Raw genomic sequence first — 19,214 nt, forward strand, 5'->3', positions numbered from 1 at the left:
CACTTGAAATGAACCATAACTCTTCTTTTTGTGATGTGCGACACTTCCCATGACAAAAGACGACACTTTGGAAAGTGAGAGAAAAGTGCAAATGACACTTGCAAAGACTTAAATAAAGTGAAAGCGATACATGCTAGAGCAAAGATAACATGAAAATGACACTTTTTAAAGTAAGAGAAATCCAAAATCATAGTCACGAATATGAAAGCGAAACTTGCACAAACAAGGTGTGCCGGAGCGACAATTGAGAAAACTCACTGAAACAAAAGTTCAATTGAAATCGAAGTGAGGAGGATTGTCGATGAGGAGTGTGCACTAATTGTTGACATGTGTAGCAAAATACACTATGCTTTTGGATTATGCAATCACTATCAACAGTGATTGTGCAAGCCTTATCTTCAGGAGATGAACAGTGCCTTTGTAAGCTTGCATCAAAATAAGTGCACTTTTCTTCAAAAACTAAGAATGCATAAGCAAGTGACTTTGACACTTCAATACTTTACAAAACATTAAATGAACACAAAGTGACCATCAAATGATAAAACACAATAACCTCAGTAGGCTCCAAAATTCAAGTGGAAGCAAAATTTTTGAGCATGTTTCTCGTAGCGACATAATGTGCTTTAGAAACTACTTTTTTTTTAAGTCCACTTATGATCGAATATGCATGGAGATGGATTTTAATAAGGGTTTTCCTACCGAGATAAATCTAATGGCTCTAAACTATGTATGGATTCAAAATCTTGATTATGAAAATGTTTCATTTCGATGTCGAGCATGTTATGAAATAGGGCATGTAATAAAACATTGTCCCTAGCGATTGCAGAGTAATAGAGTCTATAAAAGTTGCCAGAGGCCCAAATGGTGGGAAGGAGCTCAGAGTGAACATTATACAATGTATAAGGAATAAGAGAACCAAGATAAGGAAGAAGCAAAAGACAACCAGGAAGATGTTCTTGTCAAATAGAATACATCAGAGGAAACAAAAATCAGTTAAGAAGAAGTGCATGTCAAAGAGGATCCTTCAGACTCAGCAACAAAGAAAGTCCATATTAAACAAACCCTCATGAATGTTGGATACCCATCTGAATCCTTAGGAAAAAATGCAAGAAAATAAATTTCTTTGGTTGATCAAGTAGACGAGGAAGAACTTACTAAAAGAGACAAAGGCATCGAAGAACGGTCACAAAAGGGTGACCACTTGGATTTAGTTGAAAATACAGGTTGGATCCAAGTTGCGAAAAATTCCAAAAATATATTTCCAAGGAAAATGAGAATACAGTCAAAGTCAAATTGACAACCAATGGAATACCAATGGAATATCAATGTTTTTGGATTTAGGGAATATTTTGGAAAAAAATTAGTTGGAAAGGGAATATTTTTTTGGTATCATGACACTCTCACTTGAGAGTTTGGATTGAGCGATTGTGCTCATTCTCAAACCCACAAGGGATATTGGAAACACTGAATAAATGTTATGGTTATGGGCTAGATCCTAGATTTATTTTTCATCCAGGATTTGCAATACTATGACTTGATTAATATTGCCTCAAATTATACCAATTTCAAAGTATACAACAATATATTAAAATGAATTTTCTTTGATCACATCGATTGAATAGGACAATGAGGATTGATTTGATCATGTTATTAGTTCGTTGTTATGATGCATTCATTTGTAAGAGTTTGTTGTTAATTTTTTGAACTCATGATATATTCATATGTAGCCTGATATATTATTGATGTTGTACATTCGTGAAATTCGATGTTAATCAAAGGGTATGATTATTTTGTACTATTTTAGACAAAAATGAAGATCTTCTCAATATCAATAGTGTTGTGCCACATTCATAAAATCCAAATTATCACCTTCAGAACCAGGCACCACTAGTCACAAAATGATTAGGAAATTCAACCATCTCATAAGAATTGAAGCAACATAAATTGAATAGAATATCTCAAAAATATATAATGAAAAAATCAACCCATTCATTCAAACATGTTTACCATCATGACTAGGATATGCACATATGGGGCTAGTCTAATTTTTTATCCATATTCAGTCCAATGTTAAGCTCACACTTGTGTGCAAATGACCTTATTTTCAAGGTTTTTTTTTACGCATATTACTCTATAACTTTGAATAAGCTACATTCTCCTTTTTCATTAATTTAACTCTCTTTTTAAATTATTTCTTTTTTCATGGATTTTGTTTAGAGTGTATAATTTGAGGAAAAGTTTACACTTTAAAAGATTTGATTCCTCTTAGGATTTGATATATCGAAAGTTAAGATGAATTTATGTTGGTTATAGTTGCAAATGATTGCATCATAACTTTAAATTTTCATCATTATGTAGATGCATATATTTTAGATGATTTTAATTCTTTGAAATTTTCTAGGCATGGGGTATCATAAGCTATTAAGTCCGAGCTACCTTCCAGCTCCCTTGTCACACTACTCAACAGTTTCTACGAGCTTGAAACCACTTGTGTCTATAGACCTACGATAACTTACATTGATAAAATCAGTGAAACCCATAAATGAATGGGGATAAATATAATTAAAAACCTCACCTCATTAATATACTTTGTGATAGGAAATTTATAAAACCTATTGAGTCCTAGATTTACTATTTTTATCAGGATCCTTTACTTTTCCACTAGTAGGTTGTGAGGCTTAAGCCCTTGCACACCTAAATCATAGGAAATAGAGCATCAAAAATGTACATAATTATCTCAAGAAAGAAAAAAAAGAAGAGAATAAAGGATATACATATATGTGCTTCTATGCTTCACACCACGGCTATGGAAATAAGAACCCCTCATCATAACTAGTACATTCAACTTTGTAATCCATACAAAATCTCATCTATGCAATGACAAAAGTTAGTCCAAAAAAGGCCTAAAATTACTAGAAAATAGAAACACCCAATGATTTGTGGAGTTGGAAATCAATCTAAACAACATGATTGAAATACAAACACCCAATGAATTATGGTTCTTCCAAAACCATACATTCAACTAAAATATAGTATGCTAATGTTGAAATTCCTTATAATGTAGATATCCTAAGAAATATACATTCCTTACAATTTATATTTCTCTTTTGTAGATATCTACAAAAGAGAAATCTCATAGAATGTAACAAGAGTAAAATTGGTTAGCAATGGACCACTTAATTGGTTTTCATATAAATCGAAAACCTTAAGCTATGTTTGGTATCCAATATTTTGAGGAATTCGTATAGTGAAATATTTGGACAACTGCCCTAAATCCTCTAACCCATGCTATCAAACATCAATAAGAACATCAAACTAGAAACAACATCCACAATCCTACTTGAGATATGAAAAGGCCATGGCCTTCTCAAATTAACCAAAAGGGGGGATCAAATTAACCAAAATTGGGGGATCTCAAGATCGCAATTTTAAATTGTTATACAACCACAAAATACCCTAAATGTGAGCACAACTTTGAAGCATATAAATTCCTACCCTTATTTGGAATTAAAAACCCTATGCACCAAAAATAACACTCTTTTATAAAATATTTTCCCAAGTCTCTATATAGTTACAATTTCAAAGCTTCCACCTAAAGTTTGTAGATATTTTTCACTCTAATTCCAATATGCTTCACTTTCCTGATAGATACAATCCCCATAAAGGAATTCCCCTTATTGAAAAAACATCATAACCTATATCCTCCAATATATCTACAAAGAACAAATTCTTCTTCAACCCAGGTACATACACAACATCAGTTAGATGAAGATTGGAGCTTGAATCCCTCTTAAAGGTTACAGTTCCAATTCCTTTGGTATTTTACCTCCCATCATCCCCAAGTTCTATGTGCATATAGAGATCCTTCTCCTCTATGCTACTGAAGAATTCTTTGCATCCTGTCATATGGAATGAGCACCTGAATCTAGGTACCACACACTCCCCATTACAGTGTTGGCCATGCATGCAATTAGGGTGAAGTCTAATTCAAATTGTGAGGTAAGTGCTTCACCTCTTGCTTCTCTTGAAGGCTTCTTGTTAGATTTCTTGTGTAGACACTTTGTTGCATAGTGCACGCCACATTCGTGGCAGTGAAAACAGTTTATCTTGCTTAGGTACTTCTTCTTGTCATTATTCTAGCTGGACTCTAGATTTCTTTTGGCCTTCTTTCCCTTAAATTTAATTCCCTTCCTCCTCAGCTTTGGATGTTACTCCATCTCTAGTGTTTCTTTGAATTTCTTCCTACACCAAATCAGACCAAAGTCTCTCCCAATTTGGTAATTTGTCCCTTCCATTTATAGAGTACTGGTAGTTGTGCTAGAATTTCAAAAGGACTAGGAGAGCTAGGCTCACTAGCTCAAAAGATGGTACATTTTGTCACACTCCTCCAAGTTCATCTCCAACTTGAGTGAATCTGAAGAGGTAATGTGGAATGGTTTCATATTTTCGCATTTGAATGTTTCTGAGCTTGTCCCTGAATGACAATTTCATGGCATCACTTCCATTTTTTAATAACTCAATGAGGGTCTTCCATATAGAAAATGGATTTTCCTTTCCATGTGAATATCGAGACTATGTGGTCTCTCACAACCTCTAGGATGATCCTCTTGAATTTTGTGGTATCCTTCTTCCACTGGGCTAACTGTTGTGCATCCGATACTACTGTTTTTAGAATGTCAAATTTGGTGTATTCCAACACTCCATTATCATCAAGTACAACTTCCATCATGTCCTTACAAGATAGGAAATTTGAGGTTCCCTCCAAGGCATACTTCAATCTCAATCTGTTGAAAGATATTTTCCTGCACAAAAGAAATATTGCTTCACTGAATATGCCAATTGAAATTTATGAAGGAGAATATCTATTGATTTTTTTATATTGTGATTTCAAGCTCCAGTACCATGTAGAAATGACAATAAATTTTCTATGACTAATGAAATCAAACTAAAATCAAGAGATACAAATTTCTTCTACAATCTGTGAAATAAAAAAACACAAGATAGAAACACATGCAATGACATGCAACCATCAAAACACAAGGAACACAATGATTTTACAGGGGAACCCAACTAGGAAAAAACCCTTTGTTTCTTTTCATTAATCAGATGAGAATGATAAACTATTACAATGTCTTGCTTCAAATTTGAAGCACATCCTGCACTGTAAACATGTTCTCCTGTAAACTATCCTACTTTGGTCAACACTTAGCCAATTCAATCCTCCAACTTCCTCCTATTTCCTTGTTGTTGTCGTTGTGACAAACACCCTCCAAAATTTGCCAACACTCGGATTTTGGAGTCTATTTTGGATCTTGAGATCGGTCATTCCGTAGTCACTTCTTGGTCTGTGATGCTTTTGGGCTCCCTTCTTGGATTGGAAGTGTGAATGTCACTTTCTCACACATGATCAGTTTGCAACAAGTGCACGAGAACATTATTTTACGCAAGCTTGAACGAGCATAACAGAGTCCATCAAGAATGTGCCTGTGCATTGTCTAATCCATGTTAATAGTCAGTGCACACTGACATTGATAGTTTCTCACTTCTAGTTGCATTTGTATTTCTATTTCAGTGATTTTTTCAAACTGTTGCTTTTGTGCACCTTTGTTTTCACGAGCATCATTTTCGTGTTTTCCGTTGTCACTTTCACTTTCTTTTACTCTGATTAGTGTCATTTTCATGTTATATTTGCTCTGGCATGTGTAACTTTTACTATTGTTCAAATATTGCAAGTGTCATTCGCACTGTAGCAATCACCATCTTTTCGCATGTTAAGTGTCGCAAAATGTACATAAGCTTGTTTTGGTGATTTCAAGAGGTTATCTTTGTGCAAATGATTTGATATTACCATGTAGACATATGTCGCACTCACTTCTAAAGTTTTAAGCACTATCGCAAAAGTGTCATCATTGTCATCACAGAGTGTATCTTTAGTGTTGCACCTGTCGTAAGTTGTCTCAAAGTGTTATCACCAAAAAATGATCACCTAGCCATTTCTAACAAGGTGGATCGAAATACACCATGTGGATTTAATTTTACCATAGTAAAATCACTTTCACTATGGAAAATAATTTAGTAAACCACTTTACTAAATTATTTTCTGATTTAAATTAAAAAAACCCCATGAGAATAATTAGATAAATCTAAGCATCACATCTGCATTGAGGAGTCCCAAGTCATTGCTAGGGTTAGTCATTTCCATCATCATCAATTGAGGGAGGTCCTATAAATCGAAAAAAGGCCCAATAATTTGAATGGAGACTATGGTTGGATTATTAGTAGATGTTGATTGTCTTGTCCTCCTAGTTTTTTGGGTTTCTTTTTGGGATTTATTTTGTTTGCTTATTTATCTATGTAGGTATTGCTGTTCTTTTTATAGTATTTGTTGTTGATTTATTCTTCATTAGAGTTTATATACATGATCCTTCGTGTTTTCTTAAGTATGTTATCATCTTATTCGTTCTTAACTCCTTTTAGTATTTTTTTTATTTGTTTAATGGGGCTCAAGCCCATATTTTATTTTTGACCCTGTTTTATTTATTGATTACTTTTCTTTGAATATATATATATATATATATATATATATAGATATATATATATATATATATATATATATATATATATATATCTATATATATATATATATATATATATATATATATATATATATATATATATATATATTTATATTTATATTTATATTTGTTTTGACTTTTGTGTATTTTTATTTTATTTTATTTATTTTCCAATAATTATTTTTATTTTAGTTTATTTTATTTCGATTAATTATTTTTATTTATTAAATGATCTTGTCTCGATTAGGGTCTTGCCTCCTTTTTATAATTTTTGACTTCCCTCCTTGTTCAGAGTTTGACTTTGCGTAGTCTAACGAGGCGGAGGATTTGCCTGGAAAGTTATGGAAATTCCGGTCATATTTAGAGAAAATCTGACAAGGATTTTTGTAAATCCAAGTTATAGTTGTTAAACTTCAAAATTTTAGGTGACTTAAATGTTTTTGATGGTGTTGAATCCATTTCCACCATCAAAAACAAGATTCAAACACTACCTCTACAAGATTTTAAAAAATAAATTTGCCCGGATTCCGGCCACTTTTGATCGTCCGGGCAATTCCTCTGCCTCGTTAGACAACTCCATTTGACTTTTATTTTTCAATTATTTCCAAAAAACAATTTTTTTTAATAATATTTGATTTTAGTAAATTAATTTAAATATTAATTTTCAAAAACTAGTCATTTAATATAGTCGTTACTTATTAATATTTGTTTTTAATAAATTAATACCATAATTTAAATATTATTTTTCAAAAACCAGCATATTAATATAGTCCTTACTTAATAATATTTGATTTTAATAATAAATTAATATCATAGTTTAAATATTATTGTTCAAATATAGTCGTTACTTGAAATTATGGTCTCTATATTGCTTTCTATTTAAGCCTTTTCCATGGTCTACTTCTTCATCTGGTCCTGATGATGAACCACACTTGTTGGTTCGAAATGCGTCGACCAAAAATTTCTCTTATGTGATTTCAATCAAAAGAATTTTCTTAATTCATTATGGATCACATAAGCCCAAATTCAAAAAGTCATGGGAATTCAAACAATCAAAAGGGTAGTCAAAGAGTCACAAGGAAGGTGAATTATCACCTCCCCATTGGTTATATGTACACCCTCATTGTATGAGCAAGGGACTTTTCACCTTGGATCCTCCCACAAGGCATTAAAGAGACAAGCTAGTTCTTTTGGGGAGCAAGGAGTGGCTCCAACGTTCCACTATTGTAGCTAGTGGTGTTCATTTTATACCTGTGCCTTAGGACTTTTACTTAATATCAGAATCTTCATGGCCAACACATTCTTCATGTAGGGGTTATGAATATTTGTAAGACTATTTTGTGGATGTTTGTAGTTCATGTTTGCTTTCATCTATGCTAAAGTAGTTGGAATATTTCAGTTATTTTAGTACTTATCATATTGAGAATGTGTTGTGATGTTTGTTATCATTGTCCCATACTTGTGGACTATTATGAAATATACTAAACATATATTTCTCATTGACTGGTTGTAATGGTTGTCACATATTTTGTGGACTATTCTGTTGGATGTTAGACAAATCCTTCTTGGTTGTGTGTGTCTCTACTAGGGTGGTACTCTTACCTATCTCTTAAAGGATCACTTCTTTCTCTCCCTTTGCAGTAGAAGAATCTTGAAACACTTAAAACCGAACACTCAACAGGCACACTTACTTACTTTTCGAAGGCACACATGCATTCCTATTTCTTGCCGACAGTTAGAGCCAAGGAAAATATTCAAGAATATATGGATGTCAGGCCGATATCCTGGATGGGGCTCCTAGTCCAAATGGTGTGAGGACTAATTGGGACTTCACACCGGGGAGACCCCTTTGGTTGAAAAATTTCTAGCATCGTCAACAAAATGGCGGTAGAAGGAGGGCCATATGACAAGATGAGCCCTTTGAGTTTGTTTTGAATCTCTTATCGTAAATGGCTCATCCTCAAATCATACTCCCGGGGTGTTTTTCTAATCTATTCCCTGGTGAAATTTCAATCCCCTATGAGTCTCTCCATGACTTGTATAAACTCAAGTTATATGGTGAGGGTGATACATCCTTTTTTGAGCATGCATCTCTTTTTCTTAAGTTCTATGAATATTATGAAATTGATTGTGAAGATGTGGCTTGTGTTTTTTTTTGCCTCACCCTCGAAGGTCGAGTTAGTCAATGGTGTCACAATCTATAACCTGCTTCCATTCATTCTCTTAACCATCTCATCGAGGAGCTTAATTTAGCATCTGATAAGTGTGATTACCAATATTTTTATAAAATAATCGATCATCTTAGAATGGAGCCTGATGAATTAGTTGAGGATTTCATTAATTGATTCCTTCACCTTTGTTATGAATTTCTTGAAGAATATATGGATGAGGATCTATTGAAACAAAATTTTGAGCATTTGGTTCATAACTCTTTGCGTGGTGAATCCATACAACCTGATGTTTCTACGTCCCCAACTCTTGTAAACCAAGAGACACCCATAATTTTAGATGAGGAACCTGCTATTCTTTTTGTTCCTTGTCCTCCTCCCTTTTTAGTTCTGATGCGGGTGCCTCCTTATGATGGTTGTAAAGTTGGGAAGTATGTACATCAAATTCCTAATCCATCTTCTCATCCTCCTTCCACTTTTCATGATTCAAATCCAGTAGAGGAAATCTTGGAATGGCTCATGAAGGCTATGGTGAAAACCAATTTTTTATTCCTCAAGATGGTATTAACACTCATAGCTCTAGTGTTGAATGTGATTCAGATTTTTTTTATCCTCTATCATCTACATGTCACGAATCTTTGTATAGTGACTCGCTTGATCATTCTTCTCCATCAACTAGTTTTTCACACTCTCCTAATTTTCAAGTTGTTGGTTCAAATTGTAATCGAGTTCAAGATAGTCACATTACACAGGTAGAGGAGTAGGAAGGTGAAGATCCTTTCAATCTGTCTTCACTTTTTCAAAATCCTCCATGTGAAGATGATGTCTCCTCATTCTTGACTGATATTGAATCTGTTAATCTCGGTATTCAATCAAATGAAATCAATTTGTTTAGAGTTGTAGTATTGGGCAATAATAATTCTGATGATGATGATTATGTTGATGTATGCAATGATGAATGCCCAAGTGTACCAGTTGATCCTTTAGTTCCTCATCAAAAATTTAATTTGAAATTTTTAGATTTGGAATTTGTTTCGGTCGAAGAAAATTCCCTTATCGAAACTTCCTGTTTGTCCCACTATCCCTTGTGCTCTTCTATTTATGATGCATCTACATGCAATGAAGATACTCTGTGCTATTCAAGTTCTTCATCACATGAGATCACTTCTCAATTGAGACAAGGTAGTGAGGTTGTCCATGATGAAAAAGAAAATAATTAGATCATTGAGTATCCTTCCCATCATGTTTCATATCTTGTTTTGCATGAAGACAACTCTTCAAATCATCTTTCTCATGAAATTTATCCATCTCTAGATTTACGATCAGAAGAATATTTCGACTTGAGTAATCTAGTTGTCAAAGTTGTAAAATCTAATCAAATCAATGATAGAGATGGCTTCCATCCGGTTAATAGTGATCTCATCGAAATCAGTGAAAGAAACTATCCTCACACCATGCATGATCTGGTTCAACATTCGGAATGTGATTTTACAATACTTGAAAGTTCCAAGACTTGCCAGAGAGTCAAGGCACTTCAACTTTCGTTGATGGTTATGTCAGGATATCACAACTCTGGTAAGACCCTTGAACTAAGTCAGATCTAGTTTTCTTTGCAAAACTATTCTTTATGCATGGTTTCACTTGATGTAAATTCTTTCTTGAAATATGTATGCCATTGTGGATATGACCTTTTAAACTTTCAAGATTTGATTTTTGATCGGATTCAAGATGATTCATCATAATGCAAATCTCTTGTATCAAACTCGGTTTTGGAATGTGTATCTCTCATAGAATGATCTAGATCTTTCCACTTCAAATATGCATACAAAATTAAATTTTAAAGAGCATGTAATGATAAGATGCATATACATAAACGAAGCACAAATAAACAACAACCATGAGAAGAAAAGACACAACAGGTTTATAACAGAGTTCACGTAGTGTGGGCTATGTCTCCAGGATCTGCTCAATGTGGGGAGACCTTTTTCATTAATCTTCAGCAAAAATCAAATTACATGCATGTACAAAAGACACCTTATATGTCCACTTCTAGGGATGGCACAGAAATGCACATCTTTGCTGAAGAAATGGACTGCACCATTGAATTCTTGGTGAAAAATTGTGAAAATGACTGTAAACTCGACCCCTTTCTGCTTCGGTTAAAATCTGGATCTTTGGGAATCTCAAAGATTCCCCAAAGATTTCTTCTCATTGGTTGATTGGAATTTTGTTACTTAGATGACAAATCTGAATTCACCATTGCGCTCCTTGCGACAAACATAGTAAAATGAGTATAATTCGATCTGGTTATGAAACTATCGAAATTTGGCCGTCAGGGAATCTTTTAGATTCTTCATGATTCCACAAAGATTCCTCTCTATAGTTTGACTGAAGATCTACTACTCAGATAAAAAATATCACTTCACCACTATGCTCCTTGCGAAAAACTAAGTAAAATGAGTATAAAGTCAGTTTGGTTATGAAACTAGTAAAAATTAGCCCTTAGGAAATCTTTTATATTCCTCATGATTCCACAAAGATTCCTCTCTACAAGTTGACTAAAGATCTGTTTCTTAGATGACAAATTTGACTTCACCACTGCATTCCTTGTGAAAAACTGAGTAAAATGAGTATAAATTCAGCTTGGTTATGAAACTATCAAAATTTGGCCCTTAGGAAATCTTTTAGATTCTTTGCATATTACCCTATGTCAAGGTTCCACTCCTTGGTTTTCATGCCCGCTCAGGGTTCCACCTCTGCATTGGGTTTTGTGCCCTTGTTCCCTTGTGGCAAATATGAGTTTAAATAAAAAAACTTGGTGTTAATTTCTAACCCTGCCTTCGTAGCAGAATGGTTTGAATAATTAATTTGTTGGGGTGTTGGCCAGTTTTATTTTTTGGTTATTTTTAAAAAATATGGACAAAATTCGTTGGTCCAAATTTTGGGGTCACCAAAAAAATTATTTAGGAGACAATTTCGCCATATTCGGCCGTAGGAAACTGTGCCGTAAAGTGCCAAATTGTTGCCTCATTAAATTCTGCCAAATTTAGCAGCTCCACCTGATTTAGCCAGGCTTCCAAATTTAGTTGGCACTCCGCTAACTTTAGCCAAGGGGGCTAGTTGACCAAAACTTTGAATGACCATAACTTTTGCATATGATGTCGGATTAAGGTGTCGTTTGCGCCGTTAGAAATATTGTGATGAGCTATTCGATGTAATCATGGTTTCATGATAATGCAAGAACTTTTATTTTTGATCCTTTCCTGAGTCCTCTTTGATCACTGAGTGTTTCGAGAGCCACCTAGATCATTCCTCCCCACTGAGGAGCTTTTGGTCCTCCAAAAGCATGAACATAATCTAAAATTTGTTGTGTTCCCTTGTCTGCACAACAAGTTCCCTAACATGCCACACTTCCTTCTCCTTCACCTTTGTTCTTCAGAGACATAAGTGATGAGCCGACACCTACATCCTCTACAAACCTGTTGTACAATATTTGCAAACTACATGTTCAATTACATGACCAATCATGACCCAAGAATCCCCATACTTTCCAAGAGTTTATACGACACACTCTTTGGTCAAGTGTACATCATAATAGAAACCAATACCCCAACTATCAATAAAAAGAGGCCAAAACATCATTATGTTTTTTTCATAAGTGATGGAATACACAATCACTTTTACAATCATTTCGCAACATATGATTTACAATAATATGAAAAGCTAGTATATCTAATAAAACCATCTCTCACTCAACAAAGTGAATGGGTCATCTCCCTGTGGTTGATTCACTTGTTGAACATCTTCACCAGTTGGTTCCTTCATAGGTGCTTTTTGGGCATGGAGTATCTGACATGCAGTTCTCTGGTGTCCATCGTCATTTCAGTAACTACAATGATTCTTTCTTCTCCAAGCTTTCCAGATTGTCTTGGAATGATTATTCATGGTGCACCTCTGATAAGTGCCCATGGAATCCTCGCTATCACTGGAATGTGATGAAGTGCTCTCATCATTTGTCGTGGTTGGTCACTCATTGTCTGGGAGAATTCCCCAACCTCTTTTTTTACATATCCAAGTCTTGCATAACGAGGCAATTCCCCCACTTTAACTGGATTCACAATGCCTTAGCCATTAATTTTGAGGCCCTTTCCTTGATAACCCATTTTCTTCAACAATTTTGATCAAATTCCTGTAGTATGTTTCTCAAAAGCAACAAAATCATCATTATAAATAGAAAGTGAAATTGAAGAATCACTTTTTACCTCAGGCTTGTTATTCTGCAACTTTTCCAAGACCTCCTCCTTGGTTTGTAACTGATGCTGCAACCTTTGTTTCTCCTCCTCTTCTTTTTTTAGGAGTCTCTTTAGTTCATCATTATCCGCTTGAATTATTTGGTTGATCTCTTCGAGTTCTTAGAGCCATGCAGTCTTTGGTTCCCTTCTCACCTTTGGAATAATGTCTATTGAAATATTTGTCTCATCGCCTGATTGAGAACCTACGTCAATAGGTCCACCTTTCGCAATCCCAAGAGCTACAATATTCATTTCATCACCTGAGTCTGATCCCAGGTCAATTGGTCCAACACCTGCAAATACCACAGATATGATCTTTTCATCATTCTTTGATTATGATTCTTGGTATTTTTTCACAATTGCAACTGCCCTCTGCTTCTCTTTTTTGTCGTTCCTCTGAGGCCTCAATTCCAGATGCAGTTTCCAGCAATGTTCCTCATCATGCCCTTCTTTCTTATGATGCATACAAGAGGTCTTTGCTTCCTTTCTCTTAGTTGTTTCTTTCCTCTTTGGGCAGTCTTCTTGCTCACACTTCCCCCTGCTTTCAAGATGTACAAACTTCACACTAGCTTCATCAAGAGTTTTAGGTTCAAATAATAAGAATGAATGATGCAAATAACTATCCAAAGAGCCAATATATTTCATCAATGTCTTAGAAGTCTCTAGTGGAACATTCAATGCTAATGCTTGTTTCCTAAACTCCTTTGTAAAATTCTGAATAGTTTGACCTTTACTTTGTTTCAATTTTTTTCATTCCATCATGGCCTTTTGTCTATAACCCAATGGGTACAACTGTTCTCTTAAAGTAGAAAAAACTCAAACCAAGATGAAAGAAGCTTACGACTACTCTTACAAAATTTCTGTAGCTTTCTTTCCCACCAGACGAGAGCAATGCCACTCAATCAAAGGAATGCTAGTTGGATCTTGGCTTCCTCCTCTCTGATTCATTGGATGCGATAATATACTTCAACTTGTTTGATCGAGTTATCTAGTTTTTCTACAATAGATTATGCACTAAAAATAGGCAGATCAAGCTTGACATCCAACTTGAAAAAATGGATTTTTATGAGTTTTTCTACCTCTAGAATTACGAGAATAGAAAGAAGAATAACTTTCACTGGAAGATGGAGAGGGAGGTTCAGGAGGCTCTTCTCCTCCTCCTTCATGATTCACGGAGGCATAATCATCTGTTCCTTCCTTCTTCTCTAGTTTCACCATTGTCTTCTCATACTTTGCAAATAATTTTTCCACTTTTTTTTCCATGGCGTAGAAGGTCTTGTGATAATTGATTTCTTCCTCCAATCAAGCATCTTCATCTACCATTTTCCCTCTTCAAGCTGCACACCCCGCTTCTGGATCAAAGGACATAAGTTTTCTGTCACCCCTTTGGAGCTTTGCCCTAGTTATCATACACTTGCAATTCACATCAACGGAAGACTCGCTTTGATACCAAACTTGATCTGGATCTTTTCACTTCAAAGATGCATATATATATATATATATATATATATATATATATATATATATATATCTATATATATATATATATATATATATATATATATATATATATATATATATATATATATATATATATATATATATATATATATATAAGTGAAGCAGAAATAAACAATGACCATGAGAAGAAAAGACACAACAGGTTGATCACGGAGTTCACCCAGTGTGGGCTATGTCTCCGGGATATGCTCAATGTCAGGAGGCCTCTTTCATTAATCTTAAGCAAAAGTCATGTTACATGCATGTACAAAAGTGTAGAAATTCCCACTGTAGATCAACAGATTATGCAATAGACTAAAGCAAAATACAAGATCTACTTCTACATCAAACTTTGTGAAAGCTTAATCAATTTGAGCACGATCAATGAGAACACATATAATTGAGAATGAGAAATCAATCACACATAACACAGAAGAAATAACCTGGGGAAAGCCTCAACCTAAAACCCCAGTCTCTATATTATCATACAAGTGGAAATTCAAGTTACAAAAAGAATCAGCTCTCAAGCTATCTTGCTCTCTCTACAATCAAACAATACTGCTCATAGATAGTCAAAGGCTTCTCCAAACCTTCTCCTCTTCCCTCTAAGCCTCCTATTTCATTGTGTAGTTTTTCCTCGGGTCCAGTGCTTCCACTTGTGTGAATTCCCACCTCACACTGCTCACTTGGCTCAGAAATAACTGCACAAACTTTAAGGAGATAATTCCTTCTGCATGGATGAGTTTCCTTTATAGCAAAAATCCTCCAGCTGATAGTACATTGTCCCTCCATCTGATCTCAACTGGGTCTCTGTCTGAATTGACATGCATGAGTTATTTATGAGAGAATATTCAGTTATCTAAAGTGCAGTAGTTACATGCATGCAAGAATTAACTAATTGAACTCACAATTAATTCAACAAACTGTTTGAATTAATCTAACTGGACTTGACTCAGTTAACTGAGCCAACTAATTACAACTCAATATTACAACTCATCCTTATCTCTTTAACTGATGGATAAATTCCTCAATTAGTGGAGAAATTGTTGCATGTCCCCACATAGACTTCATGTTTGATTTTCTACAACTAATTAACTCATGGTGAATTTATTAATTATTTTACAAACAGTTGCTAAGATCAAATTCAAATTTTACTTCACTATTTTAGTTTAGGGACTGACTAAAATAGGAACGTATCCCGAAATGCTATTTATAGCGGTACTAAATTTAGCACTTATATATTTAGCATTTCTTGTTGCCATCTCAACAAGAAAGGGATTATTAGTAACCCCAATCTTGTCTTTGTGGAAATCAAACTTGCATTTTGACAATGCCTTCGTCAAAATATCTGCATCCTGTTCGTCGGTCGAAAAATACAACAACAACATGATCCTCTTGACCACACAGTCTCGAAGATGGTGAAACCTGATATCAATGTTCTTGGACCTGTAATGAAAAACTGGATTCTCAGAGAGTTTGATACGACTCTGGTTATCATAGTAGATCACTGTAGGATCCATCCTCTAACCAAACAATCCCACTAGAATCTTTCGCATCCAAATGGCCTCACATGTAGCTTTACTAGTAGCCATGTATTCAGCCTCTACTGAGCTAAGTGCGACTGATCTCTGTTTCCTGTTGTACCAGGAAACTGCAGCTGAACCAAGGTTGAAGATTCCTCTAGAAGTGCTCTTCTGGTCTGATGGACTCCCTGCCCAATCCGCATCTGTGAAGCCCTGAAGCTTCACTCCCTCTGTCTGCCTGTACCACAATCCGAACTGAGATGTGCCTCTGAGGTATCTCAACACATGCTTCACTGCCTTCCAAAACAACTTGGTAGGCTGAACCATAGCTTGACTCAACTGGTTCACCGTAAAGCATAAGTCGGGTTGTGTGTTCACCAGATACATAAGTGAACCCACTAGCTACCGATAAACAGTAGCAGCTACTACCTCACCTGCATTATCCTTCCTCCAGTTCCCAGCTAAAGGAGTCTGCATGGGCTTGCACTTCTCCACATGAAAGTGCTTGAGTATCTCATTGGCATACTTGCCTTGAGACACAAATACTTCACCATCGTTTTGCCACACCTCCATGCCTAGAAAGTAGTGCATAAGACCCATGTCTTTCATTTCGAACTCTCTTGCAAGGTCCTCCTTGCAAGAATGTATCAGCTGATCATCACCTGTCAAAATCAAATCATCGACATAAAGAACAATGATCAGTGGTTTACCTTCTACCATGATGTGGTAAAGGTTTGCATCTGCTTCACTCTTGGTGAAGCCAAACCCGGTGAAATATCCGTCGATCCTATTGTACCAAGCAAGAGATGCTTGCTTCAGCCCATACAGAGCCCTCTTGAGTCTGCATACATGTGACTCACGATCGAAGGTCTTGAAACCTTCTGGCTACTCAATGTACACCTCCTCCTCAATATTCCCATTGAGGAATGTTGTCTTCACGTCCATCTGGTGGATCTTCCACCTCATCTGAGCTGATAGTGCCAATATCGATCTAATCGATGAGTACCTTGCTACGGGAGCAAAATTCTCATCGCAGTCAGTCCCCTCGACCTATGAGAAACCACGAGCAACAAACCTTGCCTTCTGTTTCTCAACACTGCCATCAGTTGCTCGCTTTACCTTGTAAAGCCATCTGGAACTCGCCATTGACTTACCCTGAGGTCTAGGGACAACATACCACACACTATTTCGAATGATAGAGTTGTACTCTTCTACCATTACATCAACACAGACTGGTTACTACACTGCCTCCTCGAATGAAGAAGGTTCGATATATACACACTCCCCAACTAGGGCCATGTACCTAGTGTACTGCTCGGGCGACCTCCTCTATCTGTGCTGAGAAGATGGTTGTCCAACATTCTCCCGCACATCTAGCATCAACCTGTCAGCTTCCCTTGAGCGTTTCTGCCCATATCTGGAAGTATCAGCATGAGTGGATGTCTACACTTGAGGATCCTCTCCATGTGGCTACTCTGCATCAATCTGAGGCTCCTCCTCCTTAGGAACTGAAATTTCCTCCTCTGCATGCAACTTGAGCTCCCTCTCAAGTGATAATCACATGGCTTTCTTCTTGTTGAAATTCAGATCCCTGTGTACCATAGTCCTCTGAGTGGAAGGCAGGTACACCCGATAGTTGTGGGGTGTATCTGTGTACCCCACAAGTATTCCCAACTCAACTGTTGAGTCTAGCTTCTTCCTGGCATCTTTGGTCACATGACAGTAAACTGATGATCCAAAGATTTGGAAGTGACTTACATCAGGTCGCTTCGTGGAAAAGGCCTCCATAGGTGTATTCATCCCCAGGTTACGGTGCGGGCTTTTGTTCTGCAAGTATACTACTGTATTGCATTCATCAGCTCGCAAATGCAGTGGTAGGCTTTGGTCATGAAACATCACTCGAGCTTCTCCCACAATCGATCTATTCTTCCTTTCGGCCACCCCATTCTGTTGTGGGTTATGGGGTGCTGTCAATACCCGCTTAATTCCTTCTACAACACAAAAGTCTTTAAACTATTGGGAGACATACTCTCCACCATTGTTGCTACACAAGGATTTTATTTTCTTTCCAGATTCTTTCTCTGCCAAGGCTTTAAACTCACAAAACCTCAGGAAGGTCTGATCCTTCTTTTGCATAAAGTAGATCCAGCATCTATGAGAAAAATGATGATAACATAGTACCTTTGTTTAGCAGGAGGAGGCTGTAGAGAAAAGGTCCACAAACATCTGAGTGAACTCGCTCTAGGATTGCTCCAGCTCTACTGTCTCAATCCGGAAAGAAAGATTTTGCATACTTACCCAAGGTACAACCTCATGTATTCATCTGCTCAGGTTTTCCTTGGGTAATTTGGTAGAAATCTGCTGCATGATCTTCAGGGCTCCATGGTGCAAGTGGCCCAATCTTCTATGCCATATCTTGTCAACATCTTGGATCTGCACCATCTCAGCTTTGGAACTCAATGCAGCACAATCATCTACCTCTAGCTTGTAGATATTCTTAACTCGAATCCTTATTCGCTTTGTCTATCTAGTACCAATATGCCTAAGGAAAACTTTTCCATTACTAAAGACTACATCATAGCCTTTATCTTCTAGCATAGCGACAGACACAAGATTCTTCTTCAGACCTAGTACATACTTTACATCAGTCAAGGTGAGGGGAGCTCCATGTTCCCTCTGAAACACAACCATACCTTCTCCTGAAACATGGTACTTTCCATCATCGCCCATCTCGATCCACATCTGGAGATCCTTCTCCTCCAAGGTACTGAAAATATTCTTGTCACCTGACATGTGGAATGAAGCTCTACTATCCAAGTACCACACACATCCCACCATGGATGAAACCATGCATGTGATAAGCGAGAAATCTAGCTCAAATTGTGAGGCTAGTGCCTCACCATCAGATCCCTTCGAGGAACCCTTCTTGGATTTCTTCTATGGACAATTCGTAGCATAATGGCCCACTTCATGACAATGAAAGCATCACACTTTCGATTTGTCAATCTTCTTCCCACCATGGGAAGAATCGGATTTGGGATGAGATGCCTTCCCTTTCCCTTTCCTCGCCTTACTCGCTAAGGCTATATTTTCCTCATCATCTTGCTTCGATGAGGATCCATCTCTGGTGCTTCTTCTTATTTCCTCCTGCATCAG

The sequence above is a fragment of the Pinus tabuliformis genome, chromosome 4_1 (genome assembly GCF_031772625.1).
Source record: "Pinus tabuliformis cultivar Carrire ecotype Pingquan chromosome 4_1, CPIR1, whole genome shotgun sequence".
NCBI lineage: Eukaryota > Viridiplantae > Streptophyta > Pinopsida > Pinales > Pinaceae > Pinus > Pinus tabuliformis.